Genomic DNA, 23,233 nt, shown 5'->3' on the forward strand with positions numbered 1-23,233 from the left:
ATTTGTGAATATTGTGACTATTGCAGGTATATGCCTCAGCTTCCTGTCAGTACAGGGAGAACGTTAGCAGGGAGTCAAAGGCTGTAGCCCATGACATCAGCAATCCCTTCTTGGAAAATCTATTGTCTCCTGGAGAGTTCTTGGCATCTCCTTTGATGTCACCAGTGTTGTAGCAACAAGCTCACTTAGAATTCTCACTCAGTGTCTAGCCACTACATTGGTGGATATGTTTGCTCAACTCAGAAATATTTTTGGGAGATCCAGTGTGGATGGGAGAGAGGCCAGAGAGTGGAGGAAGGATGCTGGCCTTCCTTCTGAGAGTAATGAAGGACGAAGGAGGTGGACTCGGAGAATGTGGAGTAAGTCCTGGGAAGTGGATGTTGAGCTCCCTGGAAGGGTTGGCCTGAGATGGCCTTTCTAGTAATGAGGCATAGGAACTGGAGTCTCTGGGTACCAAAAGAATTTCCATAATTGTCAAAATTCTTGAACATCAAGGATTTCAGAACATTACTTTCTCCATCCCCTCAGCAGGAGTTGGCAAGGCCAAAACTGTGATGCTAAGAACTCCAAGTATTTACATTCACTGAGTACTGTGGGTGTTACATGGGGACACAAGGAGACCATCAGGAGTCACAGAGTGTCTAACCTATGCCCTTTTAGGGAAGGCCATGACTGTATTCATTCTCAGGGCTATTTGGGAGTAGTATGATGGAGAGAATTGTACTCCAGGCCATGACCTCATGTTCTCATAATGACTCAGACATCCTCTCCATGACAGTTCCCACTTTACCTTTCTTTATCACCACTTGGGAGTGGCAGGCATTTCTATACTGTAACCACAGACCTGTCAGAGTGGATACACCCAGACAGAGGTGGGATCCTATTGCTACTTCTTGGGTGTTTGGTGTTTCAGTAGGGGGAATTGATAGTATTTTGACCATGTTTTCACACTGCATGACTTTTGAAGCCCACGTCATGGGCCTAGCATAACTGGGTAGGAGATCTGAGCATCTCCAAGCACTAAAGTACTTGAGAATTGTGATTTTACCATCTGACTTGTGAAACCACAGGAATGATGGCTCTGAAGTCAAATTGCACTCTGTTCAGTTGATAATCATCCTGAGTAAGCCATCTCTCTGGTAATAATAAGCATGTTTAGGGAGACAGAGGAAACACCTGGTTATTTACATCTCCTGGTCTCTCTAGAGTACTGGTAGAACTGAGACCCACTGTGGAGGCATCTCAAGCCCAAACCAAACTCTTTCTGGTGTCACTAGTTTCCAGGCATGTTCTCTCTCTTGGTGGTCTGCCTACACTCTTTGCATTCTCACATGTAAGTATTCGTGTATTCTTCTACCTAAAGGGCCTCATAGACAGACATCATCCACTGCACCTGACCTAAGCTAGAATGAGTTCAAAAAGGAAAAGGAGAGGCTGACCACAGAGCTGCATGCACCTCCTTATCCAGAAGAGAAATGAGCAGAGAGATCACCTGATCGCTTTCAAAGAGGGATCCATGAACAAGAGGTAAGCATTGCTCCAAACACTGTGGTGTCAGTCTGGGGTCTACAATGTCAGCCTCATCTTATCCTTTGAAAGAGGTGGGTTCTATAAAGCTGTATCACCAGATCGTCCCTATGCCCAACCTCATATCAATGAATGCTTCATAGTGGAGAGGCAGAACCTGAAGCTTGGTCAGGAGGGAGAACAGAAATGGACTCTTCTGCTTCCTCCAGTAGAAAAGAAGGACTCGTATTTTGAGTGAAGAATTCAGGGATAGAGGCAGTGGTAGAGTGAGTTCCCAGCATGCATTTGGAAAGCATTTGACAGGATGAGGCTTTGTGAGGTTCTAGGTGATGTGAGTTTATGGTGAGTATTTATACTTGCCTGGCAGGTGACTGAGTGCTTGGAAGCTTCTCATAGTATCTAGAGGGGCCTGGTCCCACTATTACTTCTCAGTGGGTGACTACAGGCCTGAGGCTCATTTCTGTTCCTCTGTGTCTGTGTGCCTTATACTGAGAGACAGTAATGTTGCATACATTTCATTTGCATCTCATTGTGCTCTCTGTTTCTATCTTTGTCTCTCATTCTCTGACTGATTCCTTTTTTTCTCCTTGTTTATGTGGGTGTGTCTGTTCAAGTCTGAGAGTCTGTGTGTGTGCACATGTACCTACCTGTACATGAGTTTTGTATGTTTGATTTTCCCTCCAAACTCGGGAACCTATGGGGTCTGTGTTTTGGCTTCAGGATTTATATTCATAACAATGTCAAGCTGATGTTAGTGCTGAAGTCTCTGAGCCCCCACTTTATTCAACACTGTTCTTTGCCTATGTGGTCACAATTGTGCATAAACTTGTATCCTTTGGGCATATTATAATGCTGTGGAGATATCATGATCCTGATGTCTCCAGGATTATGTGTAAGGTCTGTTTCTATGGTATAAGTTATTCAGGATTTACCACCCCAGTTGTGATAACAGGAAAAATGTAATCACAGGTTTCTGGTGGGCAAAGACCTGAGGCCTAGGCTCTTGAGAACAGAGCTGGTTAGACTGCAACATCCAACCCTACTGATTGAACACAGGGAGCCAGGAAACCCTCCATCTTGATGCTTAGCTTCTGCTGTCCTGGATCAGGATAACAAATTTCGAAGCTGAAGATCATCCCAGTATATAGAATCCAGAATGTGCTTTCCATGGCTGGGGTAGTCCAGCACTCAGCCTGAGAAATGTGTTCCTAAAGGCCCATGTTCATGGAGTTATGTCATCCTAGGACCAGGCCCTTCAAGAAGCTAAATCCGTTCTATGAACAACTGAAATTGCAGAACAAGCAGGTCAGGTCCTATGTGTACAAATCATTGATGAAGTTAATTGAGGCACAAGAGAACATCCAGGAGCTCAGGAAGGAGACAAACTTCTATTCGTAAGTACCAGTTAGAAAGCCAAACAACAGCGGAATGGCAATTTCTATCTTCCTTGGTTTCTGGACTGGAGAGTTTGCAGCTCTGGTTCTACCCCTTCTGCTTTTAGCCATCAGTGTATCTTGGGATAATAGACTCAGTTTTTATAAATCTGTAAGACACTGTTACCCCTCCCAGCATTGTCCAGGCATCCCTAGAAGCCTCTCAATAGAACAGTGATTGTGCATGGTTATTATGCAGTACTGGGAGCCTGGTTCTCAGGCAGTGTTTTAGAGAGCTGAGTGTGACATAACACAAGGATGGAATGCCCTCCCTTTGGTTCTGCTGATCTACTTTGATGGTATTTGCACCCTACTAATTGATGTTGCCCTAGTGCATTGGGCAGTCAATGATAGATGGAGATCCCTCTTTCTTTTGAAGAGACATGGACCCTCATTGGTGTTCGGGCTGCAGCAATAATTTCTTCTCCCATGAAATGGCTGTTTGCAGTTTGTGCAGCTGTCATGGATTTATTTTTTAATAGGTATTTATTTCATTTACATTTCCAATGCTATCCAAAAGTCCCTCACCCACTCCCCCACCCACTCACTCCCACTTCTTGGCCCTGGCGTTCCCCTGTACTGAGGCATATAAAGTTTGCACGACCAATGGGACTCTTTCCACTGATGTCCGAATAGGCCATCTTCTGATATGTATGCAGCTAGAGTCACGAGCTCCGGGGGTGTACTGGGTAGTTCATATTGTTGTTCCGTCTATAGGGTTGCAGATCCCTTTAGCTCCTTGGTTACTTTCACAAGCTCCTCCATTGGGGGCATGTGATCCATCCAATAGCTGACTGTGGGCATCCACTTCTGTGTTTGCTAGGCCCCGGCATAGTCTCACAAGAGACAGCTATATCTGAGACCTTTCAGCAAAATCTTGCTAGTGTATGCCATGGATTTATTGAGATGGATTGTTGTCCTGAGCTATGGTTCTCGCTGGCAAGAACACACTCTGACAACCGAATTCTTCTGCAGCAAAAAGCTTTATTGCTTCTTCAAGAGGGAAGACCCAGACCCCGGAAAATGGCGTTGCTTATATATCCCTCAGCCATGGCATTTGAGCACCTGATGTGGCATGTCAGTTACTGATTTGTTGCTCGCCCATCAACTCATTACTATGCCCCGAGATGAGCAGTGACTAGGCGTGAGTTCACTCTTGCACCTGCGTACAAGGCTTGTTTACTAGTTAGGCACAGCAGAGGATGGCGCCATCTTATAATGGTGATTGCTCGTGGCACAGCTCTCCACATCTCCCCCTTTTTATTTTATTAAAATGAGGCTGGACTAGGTCTGTGTAATTATGTCAATCCGCTGTGGCTCCTGCCTTAGGTCGTTCCTCCACAATGTCACAGCCTTTCCTCTCATAGGGTAACCCTATCGCCACCGGGCCCCATGTCTTAGGTTGATCTGTGCATGAGGAAAGTTGCCCATCCCTGGATACCGCAGTGCTATGTGACAGTAACTACTAAATGACCTAGGGCGAACTCTACCAAAGAGGCCAGCCACCAATGTCAACTAATTCTTGAGCACAGATAGCCAGATTTCGAGGGAGGCCCCTTGCTCAATGGCAGCAAGTGCTTGAGCTATCACAAACTTGTCATTTGTTTGTTGGGTTCTGAGCTTGCAAACCACCAGAGCATGAACACAAGTCCACAGCAGGTAGCAACACCAAGTAAACCTACCCCCACCCATTCCTTAAAATAAGAAAGTGCAGATGAAATCCAGGAGGAGAGGTCCTCTGTCAATGACAGGTCCCCTCGAGTTGAGTTGATCTTTAAAACTGTCACCCTCAGGGCCTCAAGAGTCTCATAGAATCCCTCGGACCAATTTCCTGCAAGATACAAGGAAAGCTGTCTAGACAGATTAGCTGCATGAGTAAAATTTTCATATTGGACACTGGTAATACACAGAGCGCCCAATTTACTTTCACAACCCAACTGGGCCATCTGGTATAGGACACCTATCTGTTCCTCCTCCAGGTCAAGGCACTGATTCAAAATCATCAGCCCTCCATTTAACTTGGTACTAGCAGAAGTTTGGACAGTGATGGCATCAGTCAGATCTGCTGAAAGCTGATTTAATTTTGTGCCTGATTGAACCGTACTAGCCATAGCGTAACCTGCAGCTGTAGCAGCAGCTGCACTGGCTGAAATTGCTATGATTATGGCAGCAGTAATGCCAAAATCTCTTTTTTGTCGAAACAGGGATAAGGTAGAGGGTGTTTCCACCGGAACAGGGATCCAACGTGGGATCTGGGCCACCATGGCACAGGTGTCCTTTGTTACATCCTAACATTGAGAAATCCAACAAGAATCATTGGAACAGACTTCAAATGAGTCATTTGAAAGAATAAACAAGAAAGGGGGTAAACACAGACTGGGGTAGGTGGATAATTAATCTGGTTTACCAAAGTTTTATTGAACCCAGTGATCTCTACACTGGTATTAGTATATCCATAAGAGTCCAGGGAGGCAGCATGTATTCCCCAATACTGAGCAAATCTTGAGATGCCAGTAAAAGAAGCCTTTCCAACTGCTCCTCCCTGGATAAAGATCAAAGGATTGAGTTCTGTACAACTGCCATTGACTCCACAAAGCACCCACTTGTGAAAGGAAAGGGATGCATTCTAAAGTCCTGTATGAAAAGTTCCTTTTTCATAACAAATTCCTTCTCTGGGTCAGCCATCATGTTGGGAGAAAAGGAAAAGGTTTTACTCTGATCTGCCCAACGAGTGATGAAGGATTGACAATCAGACCAAGGCAGGATCAACCCTTCATCTTCCAAGCTACAATGAGGGGCTATTTTTGATTGGTGGGTACGTTCTTTGTCTGAAAAGTTAGGTGGTAGAAATGTACCATTAACCCAAATTGCCTCCTGCCAGAAGGTCTGATTTGTAAAGGTTATATCTGCGTTGGAAGTATCTTGGGTTGTGCTCACCCAACCTCCTTGGTGCTCATTAAACTTCCCCAAAGCTCGAGCTGTGAGGTTGATACATTTTCCTGGTCCATTAATTTGAAAACATAAAGAACCCTGTTCTAATAAAGAGCGATTTTCTCCTAATGGTGCTCGGGTGGGATCATAGGGTAGATATGGTATATCTAATGTAAAGAATTTTGGAAAAACTATAGCATCATGGCGAACTGGGATTGGTTTAGGGAAAGTCGAGAGAATGGCCCATCTCTGTTCGCCCATCTTACTAGGAACCTGAGACAAGTTCAGCATTGTCAGGATCAGGAGCAGTCCTCGGGAGGTCAGCATCTTCCACACCATCCTTGATTACTATCTTGCAGGTGAGTCGTTCCGGCAGCCAAAATGGGTTGTCTTCACTCTGTGGAAAAACACAAACAACTCCCCTGGATCTTATTAAAATAGGATCCAGGCCTTTCCACAGACCAGATAAGACATCCTTCCATTTCACCATTTCTTTTGGTCTATCAGGGTCTGAACTATGTTGATCGGCTGCAGAGCGACCTTGCTCGTCAAGATTCAAAAAATTAAGTGTAAAGAGTGCCATGGAGACAGCTACTCTTGGCACTGAGAGCAGAGTCTCATCAACTCCCCCTTTTTGTTTTATAAAATAAGACTTGAGTGTACGGAGGGCACGTTCCACAATGCCTTGTCCTTGAGGATTATAAGGAAGGCCAGTCAGGTGAGTGACATCCATTTGATGACAAAATTGCTGAAATTTAGTAGAGGTATATGCTGGCCCATTATCAGTATTAAGAATTGTGGGCTTGCCCCAAGCACTCCACGCTTCTAAACACTGCTGTATAACATGAGAGGCTTTCTCACCTGTTAAAGGTGTAGCAAACATAACACCAGAGCAGGTGTCAATGGAAACATGTAAATATTGATTTCTTCCAAAGGAGGAAATATGAGTGACATCCATTTGCCAGACCTGTAATGGCCTGATGCCTCGGAGGTTTACCCCTACATGAGAAGTAGGCAGAAATTGACAACAGTTTTGACATTGGGTAACAATGTCACGAGCTTCCTTCCTGGTTAAAGTGAAACAGCGGCATAATGTTTCAGCCGTCACGTGGAAGCGTTTATGAAACTCCCTTGCAGCCTCTGCCTGCGAGGACAGAGCAGCAGCCACAATTCTAGTGGCTTTGTCTGCCAAATCATTTCCATGAGACATGGGGTCAGGAAGGCCAGAATGAGCCCTAACATGAGTAATATACACAAGATGTCTTCTATGTAACAGGGCTGACTGAATTTGCTGAAAAATGTGAGCAAGCTTGCTAGAGGGTCTAATTAAGCCAGCAACGTCAAGTGTATTAACTGCATTAACTACATATAAGGAATCAGATACAATATTGAGCAATCCTGGAAAAGTTTCAAGGACCTCTAGAACTACTAAACACTCTACAACCTGGGGTGATGTCTCATTATATTGTTTAGATGTTACTTGGCCATTTACTACATATGCACCTATACCAGATTTGTATCCATCTGTATACACTACTACCCCATCCGGAAGTGGGTGTTTGGCTGTTATTACTGGAAACACTATGGCTTGGCTTAAGGCAAACTGTAAAATTGGATGTTTTGGATAATGATTATCAATTTGTACTGAATAGGAGGCAATCAAGACTGCCCAATCGTTAGTTGTTGCTGCCAGGGTTTGAACTTGAGCAGAAGTATAAGGTACAATTAGCATATGAGGTTCTTTCCCAAAATGAGTAATGGCTGCTTTTACCCCCCGAAGTGTGAGTTGAGCAACTGCATTAGGATACCACTCAATGATTTTTGCAGGAGAAGCCTTAGGATGGACCCACAATAAGGGTCCATTTTGCCACAAGACTGCTGTTGGTAACTGTGCAGTTTTTAATATGCACAATTCAAATGACTCTGACTCGTCAATGCATTGTAATTGAGCATCGTGTAAGGCCTTTTCTACAGTTTGTAAAGCTTGACATGCAGCTTTCACTACAGTCATCCAATCGCCGGGGGTCATAGCCAGAGTAGCAAGCCTTTCAACTTGGGCTACAGTAAAGTTGGCATTGACTCCATAGTTACAGACTGACTCCGCAAGTTCTTTAATCTGTATATACTCCACCGGGGTGTGAACACATCCACCATCGGCACCTTCAAAGACTGGGAATGCTTGCTGCACTTTTCTCTGTTCCTCTTTAGAAATGAATGAGTCTGAATGATACCTCTGCACATAGGGCAGAGGTGCACTAGGACCCAGAGTCCAAGGGCCCGGAGTCCGCGCAGCGATTTGACATTTGTCTCTGGCTGCTTTTGCTTTCTCTATGTTATTCTGTGACTGATTATCTTGTCTTTCATCTGGCTGGTATCTTTCTCCCTCGTAGCGTGCCGCTTCTTCCTCTAAGTCTGTTTCCTCAGAGGAGCTAAGTTCCTTATCCGATTCTGAGCTACTGACAGCTAGTGCCTTGAACTCATCTAATGGCGGGTAGAGGCTCCTTTCCTTATGTGCCTCCCCAGCTCGATCTCTCTTCTCTCGCTTTCCATCCCTTTTTCTAAGCTCTCCCAGGGCATTTTTTCCCTTATATTTCATTTCCTCGGGCTCAAGGCCCATGGAAAGGTCTTTATTCTTCAGTGCACCTTGTTTCTTCTCAACTCTTAGCCTCTCTCCCCACTCCGTCTCTGATAGACTGTCTTGAATTTCGTCCAAATTTTTCTGCCCCGCTTCAACCATTTGCTGACAATCCTCGTCTGTTAAGCATGATCTCACCAGTTTCCACAACGACATGGTCCCTGCTTTAAGTTTGCCGTTCTGCTGTTCCCTAACTAGATCTCCTTTCAGTTTGTCCCATGAGGTGACAGTTAATGACCCTGAGCAAGCATACCATGGTGCCACATGGTCTACCTTCCTGACAAATTCCTCTATAGTCTTAGTGGCGATTTTCAGGCCACACTGCTTCAAGACCGACCATAAGGCCGTTATTACAGAGTGGGAGATTCCCATACTGGTAGCTGTCCAGGCCTGACTGCGACTGAGAACCAGTCAGCAATACTGGTCGCTGTCCAGACCTGACCGCGACTGAGAACCAGTCTGCAGTTCCAGCGGTGGAAGCAAAACGAAACCGAAAGGGAAGGAACAATCGCCGTGAAAACAATCAAAAGGGCATCTAACTCTTGGAGAAATTTCAAGACTGTACATACCTTACAGAGCCTTAGTGTCCTGCAGTACTGATTCCGCCCCGGGAACGGGGGATCTCCCTTGTGCCAGTGTGATGGTATAAAGTTCACGGGTTCCTCAGTGCCACTTGTCCCAAACTATGGTTCTCACCAGCAAGAACACACTCGGACAACTGGATTCTTCTGCAGCAAAAAGCTTTATTGCTTCTTCAAGAGGGAAGACCCAGACCCCGGAAAATGGCGTTGCTTATATAGCCCTCAGCCATGGCGTTTCAGCACCTGATGTGGCATGTCAGCTCCTAATTTGTTGCTCGCCCATCACCCCATTACTACGCCCCGAGACGGGCAGTGACTAGGCGTGAGTTCACTCTCGCACCTGCGTACAAGGCATATTTACTAGTTAGGCACAGTGGCGGCCATCTTATAATGGTGATTGCTTGCGGCACGGCTCTCCACAGATTGTATTAGGTCTTCATGGGAACCAGGGTCCTGGTGGGGTTAATGGGCCTATACATAAGAATGAGAGGAGGAGGATGCAGGATCTTACTATGCAGAGGATGTTTCCAGAAACCTACATAGTCTGCTCATGATGGAGAAGAATCCTACTAAAATGTCTGTCACACTGAAGCGGGAGAGCAAGGAAGTAAAGATTGATTGGGCTCTCACTGAGAAATATTTGGTTGACTTGAACCTGAATAGTAAAGACGAACAGGAGCAGACCAACAACCATGAGACCCAACAACTTCAGGTTTTTTTTAGGTTTTGCTGAAGTTATATGTTCTTGTTTAGTTTTCATGGTTGGATTTTCCTTTTATCTCATTTTTGTAATTGTACTTTTAAAGCCTGTTTATTAAACATTGTATTTCTTATAAATAAAAATTGATTTACAATCTTGACTCTTAAGACCATCTTCCTTGTTCAGGTTTCCTCTCCCTTCCTGTAAACCTAGAACCCACAGCCAGAGATGGATCTCTAAGTGTCAGGCAGCCTGGGCTACAGAGTGAAGTCAATGTCACCAAGGGGTATACAAGAAGATGGTATCTTGTGGACATAGTTCTGCACATATTAATATTTATTATACTCAGTGTAATAATCTTTTGTGTACCATTCAAGTTGATATCACAATATTTTATTTTACTTTGTTAAAAGTACAACAGAAAATATTTTTAAAGGGTAGCTATTGAGTCATTTAGATCAATGCTATATTTTAATTACTTGAAAATTCCATATATATATGGAATTTATATACATATATATATACATACACATATATTGAATTGTGATTACATCAACTACCTTTTCCTCTACTACAGTTCCTCCCCTATTTTACTTCCATTTTTTTTCTCTCCCCTTCTTGTGCTCCATCAAAACAAATGAAAAATTAAGAAAAACACACTGTCTGTATGTGCACAGGTTCAAGGCCAGCTGCTTTGAGTATGGATAGTCTCTTAGGAGTTACACCCTTATTAAAGTTAATCACTGAGTCCTAAAAAATATCAGTTGTCAATAGCTTCTCAGTGAATGGTGGAAATTCATTATCCCTCCACGCTGGGATTTTGACTAGTTTGCTATTTTAAAGATAAAACTTGTTTTTGTTTTTATTTTTGTTTTTGCCCAGAAAGCAGACAGGAAAGTAGTCTCTTCCATAGACACTCCAAACAGATTACTTCAGGAAACCAGGAACTATGTTTGGTAAGGATCGAAAAAACTGTTCTTAGCAAAGTGAGGGAGTATCCAAGGTTCTTGCAATAAGAATATTTTTGGCACTCTATAAAATAGCAACATGTCAAATAAATGGATATGCGCCTGGCAAAGAAGCTATGTGAATGAAGTCAGTGATAGAGTCAGTGGTAGTTCCTTACAAATGAGGGAAATGTTTAACTGTCAACAAGACTGAAAATTTGCAACAGGAATGCAACATTTGAAGTAGAGCAGGAAAAATAATTGACTTAGCTTAAAATGATACTTTCATTGTCCTATGAATACTATGAGAGGGCATTAGAGTGCATTAAATTATCCACCTAATAACAAACAATATTTTCTATCAATAACAGAGCTGCAGATCAGGAAACAATTGGATTAATATGAACTGTGTTATTGAGTAAAATACTACTTCATCTTACTCAGAAGTATACCATACATGGGTAATGAAGTAGCATGAATAGACTGTTTTGTCACAAAGAAAGGCATTTTGGAACCTGGAATACTTGTTATAATGTGTGATGTCTTCAGTGGCATAAATAAATACATGAATGACTGAGATATTGAAAAAGTAAATGTCTCACAGTTAGCCTTTTCATAATTTTATTTAAAATTGTCATGTCCTTGCCTACCTGCACTTAAAATTATTAACATGTATTTATTTATTCTTCACACTCTGCATTTTTTTATTTTCTTTGGGTTAATTTTGTTTTTCAGAGTGAAAGGCTATAACATACTTTCATAAGAATCTTCATTGGTTTGAAAATTACTGCACTTAAATAAATTTTCTCTATCTCACTATATGTAGTGAGCACTTTTCTTCAAAATTATTCTGATGAACTTCATTGTAAGGAGTTCCCATACATATCATAATATGAATTTTATATAAAGTTTATTTTCTTTTCATGGGCTTATAGATCACAATGGTATATTCCTTGAAATAATTTTTAAAAAACAATCAAAGTTTAAGTCCACCCACAGAAACATAATAGACCTTCTTGGTGAAGCACAAGAATATAAGCAATAGAAAACAAATTGGACCTGGCAAAATCAGAACCCAGTTCATCCAACAGAGCAATCCGTGGACACCCAATACACCTATGAAGCAAGATTCAGATATAAATTGTCTTTCCATGAAGATGATAGAGTATTTAAGAAGGACATAAATAACTCCCTTAAGAGATACAAGAGAACACAGGTAAACAAGTAGAAGCCACTACAGAGGAAACATAAATTCATTAAAAAAAAAAAAACAGCAAAATTAGTCAAACAGGTGAAGAAATTGAACAACACCATCCAGGATCTGAAAATGTAAACAGAAACATTAATGAAAACAAAAAGTGTGACAGCCCTAGAGATGGAAAACCTTGGAAAAGAACAGGAGTTACAGATGCAAACATGACCAAGAGAATTTAAGAGATAGAAGAGAGATATCAGCTATTAAAGATGACATAGAAGGTAGTGACACAACAGTCAAGGAAAAAACCAAGAACCAAAAGCTTTTAACTCAAAACATTCAAGAAATCCAGGATACAATGAAAAGACTGAACCTAGGAATAATAGATACTGAAGAAAGTGAAGATTTTGAACTCAAAGAGCCAGCAAACGTCTTCAACCAAGTTACAGAAGAAAGCTTCCTTAAACTAAAGTAATAGATGCCCATAAATACACAAGAAGCCTAAACAACACCAAACAGATGGGATCAAAAATGAAATTCTCCCACCACATAATAATTAAAACACCAAATGCACAGGAAAAAGAAAAAATATTGAAAGCAGTAAGGGAAAAAGTCAAGAAACATACAAAGTCAGACCTAACAGAATTTCATAAAATTTCTCAGCAGAGATTCTAAAACCCAGAAGATCCTGGGCAGATCTCATACAGACCCTAGGAGAACAAAAATGCAAGCCAAGTCTACTAAGCCCAGCAAAACTCTCAATTACCATCATTGGATAATTCAAGGTATTCCAAAATAAACAAACAAAAAACCCACAAAACAAAACAAAAAACAAACAAAAAAACCAAAAAACTTTAATATTTGAACACTATCTTTCCACTAATCCACTACTCCAGAGGATAATAGAAAGAAAAGTCGACCATAAGAAGGAATACTACACCCAAGAAAAACTAAGAAATTAATCTTTTCCAAGAAATGCAAAGGAAGGAAATACAAAAACATAATTTCACCTGTAACCACAAAAATAACAGGAAACAGCAATCATTGGTCCCTAATACCTCTCAACATCAATGGGCTCAATTCCCCAATAAAAAGAAACAGGCAAGCAGACAGGATATGCAAACAGGAACCCAGCATTTTACAGCATACAGGAAACACACCTCAGTGTCAAAGACAGTAGAAAGCTGAGAAAAAAATTTTCCAAGCAAATTGTCCCAAGAAACAAGCTGGAGTAGCAATTCTAATAGCAGATAAAATAGACTTTCAGCCAAAAGTTATCAAAAAGATGGGGAAGGAAATTACACACTCATCAAATGAAAAGTCTACTAAGATGAACTCTCAATTTTGAATGTCTCTGCAGCAAATGCAAGGGCACCCATATTTGTAAAAAAAAAAAAAAAAATCTATACTGAAGCTCTAAGCACACAACGTCACAGAATAATAGTAGGGGATTTCAACACACTCTCTCCAATGAACAGTTCAGGGAAACAGAAAATAAACAGAGACATAGTGAAATGAAAAGGAGTTATTAAGCAAATGGATTTAACAGATATCTATAGAAAATTTCACCCTAAATGTAGTCAGACACAAAGCCAACCTCCACAGATACAAGAACATTGAATTAATACTTTGTATTCTATTGGACCACCATGGACAAAGGCTAGTCTTCAATAACAACAACAAAAAAAATACCAACAACAACATACACGTGGAAGCTAAACACCTACCTACTCAGTGATAACTCAGTCAGGAAAGAAATAAGAAATTAAAGGCTTTTTAGAATTCAATAAAAATGAAGGTACCACATATCCAAACATATGGGGCACAATGAAAGCAGTGCTAAGAGAAAAACTCATAGCCCTGAGTGCCTCCATAAAGAAATTGGAGAAATTATACACTAGCAGCTCAATAGCTCATCTCAAAGTTCTAGAACAAAAAGAAAAAAATACACCCAAGAGGAGTAGATGGAAGGAAATTGTCAAACTCAGGGCTGAAATCAACCAAATAGAAACAAAGAGAACTCTACAAAGAATCAACAAAGCTAGGAGTTGGTTCTTTGAGGAAATCAACAAGATCGATAAAACCTTAGCCAGACTAACCAGAGGGCACAGATACAATATCCAAATAAACAAAAGCAGGAATGAACAAGAAGAAATGACAACATAAACTGGGGAAATTCAAAAAGAAATGATCAGATTCCATACAAAAGAATATATTCAACAAAACTGGAAAGTCTGGATGAAATGGATGATTTTTCTAGACAAATACCTGGTAGTAAAGATAAATCAGGATGAGATAAACCATCTAAACGACCCCATAACCGCCAAGGAAATAGAAGAAGTCATTAAAAGTCTCCCAACCAAAAATGTCTAGGACCAGATGGTTTCAGACATTCAAAGAAGATCTAATCCTAATACATCTCAAGCTCTTTCATAACTCAGAAACAGAAGGAAAAACCACTCAATTCTTTCTATGATGCTCCAGTTATACTGATACCAAAACCATAAAAAGACCTAACACAGAAAGAAAATTTCAGACCAATTTCCCTTATGAATATCGATGCACATATACTCAATAAAAGTCTTGGAAGCCAAATCCAAGAACACATCAGACCTATCAATCACGATGATCAAGGAGGCTTCTTCCAGGAATGCAGGGATTGTTTGATATATGGAAACCCATCAATGTAATCCACTATATAAACAAACATTAAACAAACTCAAAGAAAAAACCACATGATCATCTCATTACATTCTGAAAAAGCACTTGACAAAATACAACACCCATTTGTGTTAAAAGTATTAGAGAGATCAGAAATTCAAGCATCAAGTCTATATATAAGGAAAGCAACATACAGCAAACTGATAACCAACATCAAACTAAATGGAGAGAAACTCAAAACAATCCCATTAGAATCAACGACAAGACAAGGCCCTACCAATTCAATATAGTACTCCAAGTTCTAGTTAGAGTAATGAGACAAAAGGAGGTCAAAGGGGATACAATTCTAAGAATTCAAAATATTACAATTTGCAGATGATAGATAGTTTACATAAGTGACCCCAAAAATTCGACCAGAGAGATCCTACAACTGATAAACACCTTCAGCAAAGTGGCTGGACATAAAATTAACTCTAAGAAATCATTAGCCTTCTCGACTCAAAGTGCAAATGGGCTGAGAATGATAGTAGGGAAACAAAACCCTTCACAATTGTCACAAATAATATAAAAAATCTGGGTGTGATTCTAACCAAGCAAGTGAAAGTTCTGTATGACAAAAACTCTAAATCCCTGAAGAAAGAAATCAAAGAAGAACTCAGAAGATTGAAAAAAATCTACCAAGCTCATGGCTTAGCATGATTAACATAGTAAAAATGGTCATCTCACTGAAAGCCGTCTACAGATTCAATGCAATCCCCATCAAAATTCCAACTCATTTCTTCATAGAGTGAGAAAGAACAATTGGCAAATTCATTTAGAATAACAAAAAACCCAAGATAGCAAAAAATCTCAACAATATATGAACTTCTGGGGGAACCACACCATGCCTGACCTTAAGCTGTATTACAGATCAATAGTAATAAAAACTGCATGGTGTTGGTACAGAGACAGGTAGGTACAGAATTGAAAAAAAAAAAAAAAAAAAGACTACCCAGAGATGAACCCATACACCTGTGGTCACTTGATCTTTGACAAAGGATCTAAATTCATCCAGTGGAAAATAGACAGCATTTTCAACATAGGGTGCTGTTTTAATCGGCAGTCAGCATGCAGAAGAATGCAAATTGATCCATTCTTATCTCCTTGTACAAAGGTCAAGTCCAAGTGGATCAAGTATGTCCACATAAAACCAGATATGCTGAATTGAATAGAAGAGAAAGTGTGGAAGACCCTCGAATACTTGAGCACAGGGGAAACTTCTGAATGGAAAAGCAATGGCTTATGTTTTAAGATCATCTATCAACAAATGGGACCTCATAAAATTAAAAAGCTTCTGGAAGGCAAAGGACACTGTCAATAGGAAAAAATGGGAACCCACAGATTGCAAAAAGATCTTTATCAACTCTCCATTTGATAGAGGCCTAATATCTAAAATATACAAAAAACTCAAGAAGTTTGACTCCAGAGAACTAAATAACCCTATTAAAAAGTGGAGTAAAGCCAGGCGTGGTGGCCCATTCCTTTAATCCCAGTACTCGGGAGGCAGATGCAGGGAGATTTCTGAGTTCGAGGCCAACCTGATCTACAAAGTGAGTTCCAGGACAGCCATGTCTATACAGAGAAACCCTGTCTTGAAAAACATACAAAACAAAAACAAAACAAAAAACAAAGACAAACAATCAAAGTGGAGTAAAGAGCCAAACAGAGACTCTTCAAAGGAGGAGTCTCAGATGTCTGAGAAACACTTAAAGAAATCTTCAACATCCTTAGTCATTAGGCAAATACAAATCAAAACAATCTTGGGATTCTACTTCATACCAATCAGATTGGCTAAGATTAAATATGAAGGTGACAGCAGATGTTGGACAGGCTGTGGAGAAAGAGAAACACTCCTCCATTGTTGGTGGGACTGCAAGCTGGTAAAACCACTTTGGAAATCAATCTGGTGGTTCCTGAGAAAATTGCAAATAGTTTTAACTTAAGGCCCAGCTATACTTCTACTGGCCATATACTCAAAAAATATTCCAACACATAACAAGGACACATGCTACACTGTGTTTATAGCAGACTTATTTATAATAGCCAGAAGCTGACAACAACCCAAATGTCCTTCAACAGAAGAATGGATACAGAAATTGTGGTATAGTTACAGAATGGAGTGCTACTCAGTGATTAAAAACAATGACTTCATACAACTTGCAGGCAATTGGAAGGAAACTAAAAAATATTATCCTGAGTATGGTAACCCAGACACAAAATAACAGAAATGTATTTATCCACTGATAAGTGGATAGTAAACCAAAAGCTCACAATGCCCATGGTACAACCCACAGAGCCTATGGTGCTTAGAAGGAAGATCAGGGTATGGATGCTTCATTCCTGCATTAAGGGGAGAAAAGGATGATCATGGTAAACGACCCCATAACCGCCAAGGAAATAGAAGCTGTCATTCGAAGTCTCCCAACCAAAAAGGTCGAGGACGGGATGGTTTCAGACATTCAAAGAAGATCTAACACTAATACATCTCAAGCTCTTTCATAACTCAGAAACAGAAGGAAAAACCACTCAATTCTTTCTAGGAAGCTACAGTTACACAGATACCATAAAAAGACCCAAGAGAGAAAATTTCAGACCAGTTTCCCTTATGAATATCAATGCAAATATTCTCAATAAAATTCTTGGAAGCCAAATTTAAGAACACATCAAAACTATTAATCATGGTGAACAAGTAGGCTTCATCCAGGAATGCTGAGATTGTTCAATATATGGAAATCCATCAATGTAATCCACTATATTAACAAACATATAAACAAACTCAAAGAAAAAAAACACATGATCATCTCATTACATTCTGAAAAAGCACTTGACAAAATACAGCAAACTGATAGCCAACATCAAACTAAATGGAGAGAAACTCAAAACAATCCCATTAGAATCAGCGACAAGACAAGGCCTACCTATACAATATAGTACTCCAAGTTCTAGTTAGAGTAATGAGACAACAAAAGGAGGTCAAAGAGGATATAATTCTAAGAACTCAAAATATTACAATTTGCAGATGATAAATAGTTCACATACGTGACCCCAAAAATTCGACCAGAGAGATCCTACAACTGATAAACTCCTTCAGCAAAGTGGCTGGACATAAAATTAACTCTAACAAATCAGTAACCTTCCTTGACTCAAAGTATAAATGGGCTGAGAATGATAGTGGGGAAACAAAACCTTTCAAAGTAGTCACAAATAATATAAAAAAATCTTGTTGTGATTCTAACCAAGCAAGTGAAAGATCTGTATGACAAGAACTTTAAATCCCTGAAGAAAGAAATCAAAGAAGAACTCAGAAAATTGAAAAAATCTACCAAGCTCATGGGTTAGCATGATTAACATAGTAAAATTGGACATCTTACTGAAAGCAGTCTTTAGATTCAAAGCAATCCCCATCAAAATTCCAACTGAATTCTTCATAGAGTTAGAAAGAGCAATTTGCAAATTCATTTAGAATAACAAAAAAACCCAAGATAGCAAAAAATATTCTCAACAATATATGAACTTCTGGGGGAATCACACCATACCTGACCTTAAGCTGTATTACAGAGCAATAGTAATAAAAACTGCATGGTGTTGGGACAGAGACAGGCAGGTACAGAATTGGAAAAAAAATGACAACCCAGAGATGAACTCATACACCTGTGGTCACTTGATCTTTGACAAAGAGCTAAATCCATCCAGTGGAAAATAGAAGGCATTTTCAACATATGGTGCTGGTTCAATTGGCAGTCAGCATGTAGAAGAATGCAAATTGATCCATTCTTATCTCCTTGTACAAAGGTCAAGTCCAAGTGGATCAAGTATGCCCACATAAAGCCAGATATGCTGAATCGAATAGAAGACAAAAAGTGTGGAAGACCCTCGAATACTTGAGCACAGGGGAAACTTCCTGAATGGAAAAACAATGGCTTATGTTTTAAGTCAAGTATCACCAATTGGGACCTCATAAAATTAAAAAGCTTTTGGAAGGCAAAGAACACTGTCAATAGGACAAAATGGGAACCCACAGATTGCAAAAATATCTTTACCAACTCTCCATCTGATAGAGGCCTAATATCTAAAATATACAAAAAACTCAAGAAGTTTGACTCCAGAGAACTAAATAACCCTATTAAAAAGTAGATTAAAGCAGTGGTGGGCGCACGCCTTTAATCCCAGCACTCAGGAGGCAGAGGCAGGCGGATTTCTGAGTTCGAGGCCAGCCTGGTCTACAGAGTGAGTTCCAGAACAGCCAGGGCTATACAGAGAAACCCTGTCTCAAAAAACAACAACAAACAAAACAAGACCAAAACAAAACAAAACGAACAAAAAAAGTGGAGTAAAGAGCCAAACAGAGACTCTTCAATGGAGGAATCTCGAAAGGCTGAGAAACACTTAAAGAAATGTTCAACATCCTTAGTCATTAGGCAAATACAAATCAAAACAACTTGAGGTTCCACCTCATACCAGCCAGATCACAAATGAAGGTAACAGCAGATGTTGGACAGGCTGAGGAGAAAGAGAAACACTTCTCCATTGCTAGTGGGACAGCAAGCTGGTAAAACCATTTTGGAAATCAATCTGGTGGTTCCTGAGAAAATTGGAAATAGTTTTACCTTAAGACCCAGCTATACCACTACTGGGCATATATCCAAAAAATATTCCAACACATGACAAGGACACATGCTCCACTATGTTTATAGCAGACTTATTTATAATAGCCAGAAGCTGACAACAACCCAAATGTCCCTCAACAGAAGAATGGATACAGAAAATGTGATATATTTACAGAATGGAGTGCTACTCAGTGATAAAAAACAATGACTTCATACAATTCCCAGGCAATTGGAAGGAAACTAAAAAATAGTATCCTGAGTAAGGTAACCCAGACACAAAAGAACAGACATTATGTAAATAAGTGGATTACTGATTAGTGGATATTAACTGATAAGTGGATATTAACCCAAAAGCTCACAATGACCATGATACAACCCACAGAACCTATGGTGCTTAGAAGGAAGATCAGGGTATAGATGCTTAGGTCCTGCATTAAGGGGAGAATAGGATGATCATGGTAGGTGGAAGTAGAGTGGGACCTGGGAGGGAGATAGGAGGGGGAGGAAATAAAGGGGATAGCATAAGGTACTGGAATGGATGGGAGAGAGGTACAGAGGGTCAGGAAATCAAACAAAAATATGTAGGGGTTAGGGGGTGAGGAACAGAGGATAGCCTCTTGAGGGTCTATATGTGACCATATGTCTATAAGTGAAATGTGAGGCTCCAAGACCCAAAGGGGATGACTTTAGCTAAATGCTCAGAGAAGGGGAAGATAAAACCTGTAAGGACCACCTCCAGTGGATAAGTGTGACTCTGCTAACCCCCACCCCATCCCAACCCACGCCATTGCCCTTTGTCAAGGGTTGATGTCACACACCTATCTCAAAGTTTTGAACCCAGAAATGTTCCTGAGCAAAGGAAGAACAGGGACAAGAAATGGAAAATAGACTTACTGAAGGGCTATCCAGGGACTGCCCTATCTGGGGATCCATCCTGTCTGCAGAAACCAAACCAGGCAAGCAAGGTTCCTGTGGTCAAGAGGCACTTGTGGCCAGGAATCTCAAGTGAGTTCTTTGGGAGGTCCAGCCTGCAACTGACAGTTGGAAGCAACCATTAGACTGAGCTCACGGAACTCCTTCGGAGAGCTTGGGGGAAAGCTGGAAGTGCAGAGGGGGGTTGCAAATCTATTGGAAGAACAACATGTGCTGGCAGGACCACCCAGTGCTTCTGGAGACTAGACCACAAACCCAGGAGTTTATAAGGAGGGATCTATAGCTTCAGATATATTGTAACAGAGGATGGCCTTGTTGAAAGCAATGGGAGGGGAGGCCCTTCATCCTGGAGAGTTTTGATGCCCTAGTGAACAGGGTTGTTAAAACAGTAGGGAAGGAAAGGGTGGGTGGGTGAAGGAGCACCCTCATCCAGGCAAAGGGGAGGAGGAGAGGGAAGATATGGTTTGAGGGGTTGGTGGAAGGGTAAGCAGGAAGTGGTATACCATGTGAGATGTAATCGAATGGAATAATTAATAAATAAATTTTTAAAAACCACACACACACATATGCCAGGCATTTCATTTTACAAATGAAGACTCAGGAGCCAGCTCAGAGAGTCAGGAAAAGCACCCAGCTGACCTTCCTACTCTGCTGACCTCCCAGAAGGAACACATTCTTTATCCCTCTCCTCACTGTCTTCAATATCCTTGAAGTTAAAGACCTTCCATTGGTTTAGTTATTTTCATTCCTTTTCAACTGGTTAATTCTTCTGCCTCTTAACCTGGAGTTGACTTTATTTTGTCTTGCAATAAAGGTGTGTGCTACACCTGAGCCAGACAAGAAAGTACAGTAAACAGAAAGCTCTTGGGTTAAAAGTCTGTGCTAGGGATGAGCTACACCATAAAAAGGGGTTTGGTTTGTTTGTTTTTGTTTTTGTTATCATTTCTGTTTTTTTTTTTTTTTCAGAAAATAACACAATCTTGGGGTTTACAATGCGATCAAATATCCTGCAACAGAAAACAGCAATGTTCCCTCCCTTACATTATCAAGCTCTCTGGCAGTGCTCTGGTTGTTTCTAGGCATGTCTGAGTGCATCATGGGAATACGAGGATCCCAAGGACATCAGAACTGCGCTTTTGAACTGGTTGCACATGGCCAACAGGGACCTAAAAAGAACCAAGGAGACAACTGATCCTTATCACAAGGGATAAATCCCTCATCCCTCATCCCTCTTGTAACATAATTTACTGCAAGATGTCACCATTCCTGACCTTGGCTCATTGTCCTATGTGCTGATGAAAGGAAGGGTTCCTGTCCAGGGTTCACCCAACAAACCACAGAAACACTGAACTCAGTTAAAGAGGGATGGTTTAGTGAATGTACGCCACAACAATGAACAACCAGGGCAACAACTCAAAACTCTGTCCTGGACATTTCTCAAGGCCAGGTCAGTGCAAACATCACATGCACAAGGTCTGGAAGTGCTGCCCTAAAAGGGCTCTGGCTTAACCCATTTTAGACATAATAGTTGATTTTGACCTTCAAATTGACAGGTCCTATGTGAAGCATATAGATTTTGTAATTTCAGAAGATTAACAAACATAGCATACAAAACATAACATGGTTCATGATCAGCATCACCCTGTTCTGAGTCAAGATTTCTGTTTTGTTTTGTTTTGTTTTGTTTTGTTTTGTTTTGTTTTGTTTTGTTTTGTTTTGCATCCGTGGCTGTCAGGCATATTAGAGCAAAAGTATGAAATAGACTGCTGGCTTATAACAAACTTGCTACAGTTATGGTAAGTGGGCAAGCATTATCAGAGAGAACTTTGTATCATTAGGAAAGAGGTTTGCATGACCTTACCATGTTTAGACAAGGTCCATGGCCTCAACAGGAGCTCCTTGGACTGAGAACAGACAATGTGTGTGTTACCTGAAATGAGGGGCCTCAGCAGTGTTGCTCAGATTGCTCAGTGCCCATTCCACCTCACCCTGTCACTGCAGAGAAACCCAGGGTGTTCCCCCACCTTCACTGTGAGCCAGGTCTAGGCACAAAAAGGCCTCAGTTATGCTCAAATTTCAACTAATATTCTTGTGTAAAGAAATACAATACGGTTATGGTCACATGCTATTTTTACTCGTTGCATCTTACTGAGGGCAGCAACCGCTTGACTACACCCAATTCTATATATATATAAAAAATCTATGCCCTGGGAAGTATGACAAGATAAATCTGGGATGGAGGTGCATGAACACTTTCTGGTACTGAACACAGAAAGGTGGAGGGAAAAGTAAGATGTAAGGTTAAGTAGCTCACCAGATTCACACTGTGTCTGCTAGATTTAATCTAAGAACAAGGAAGTGGAGTATCTATCATGGTTTCTGTCTAGCCACTTGAAAGGTTCTCTGGGCTTTGGCCTCAGCACCTGATACTTCCTGCAGGGGCAGCAACACTCAGGGAAGCTAGAGATAGTCATAGGCACAGTATCATGCTACCAGCAGTGGATATTGCTCATTTGTTCATATGGGGATACCCACTTTAATTTGTTCTTAATGTGGACCTAGTGAAAGAGAGAACAAGGGCCATAGAATAGAAAGATCTTTTCCACTTCTCCATCTTCCGAGAAAGAAAGACTTGTAGAGGGAGAGCGGTAAGTTCTTTATAATAGACAAGAATTGGTAGGTTGACCTTCAGTGTTTCAGTGTTGTTTTCTGAAACAGGGTCTCACATATCCCATATTGTCCTCTACCTGGCTTGCCAGGTTAACCTTCAGCTCAGATAATCCTACTTCCATTTTCCAATAGCTAGGCTTACAAGTGGGGGCTCCTAGGACTGCTAGGACAGCCCTAGTCACAGAGACCTGGGTTTTCTAATGCTGAGGCGTTATACCCACCAGTATAGCTACAGCCATTGTGTTCTCTGTCTGGCCCCTATTTCAGATTGTTGGTGTAATATGCCTGCCAATCACTGACATAGAAAAATAACTTGACTCAGAGCAAGCTCATGGTGATCACATCCTGTTGTGTTCTGAATGACATTTGTTAAT

General features: G+C 40.9%; 1 pseudogene; it reads left to right on the forward strand.

Moving 5' to 3' along the window:
- The first annotated feature begins 226 nt into the window (after positions 1–226).
- Positions 227–23,233, forward strand: part of LOC147004877 (disks large homolog 5-like) — a 28,124-nt pseudogene continuing 5,117 nt past the window's right edge.

This window comes from Mus caroli, unplaced genomic scaffold, assembly GCF_978045245.1.
Source record: "Mus caroli unplaced genomic scaffold, Mus_caroli_1 scaffold_4, whole genome shotgun sequence".
NCBI lineage: Eukaryota > Metazoa > Chordata > Mammalia > Rodentia > Muridae > Mus > Mus caroli.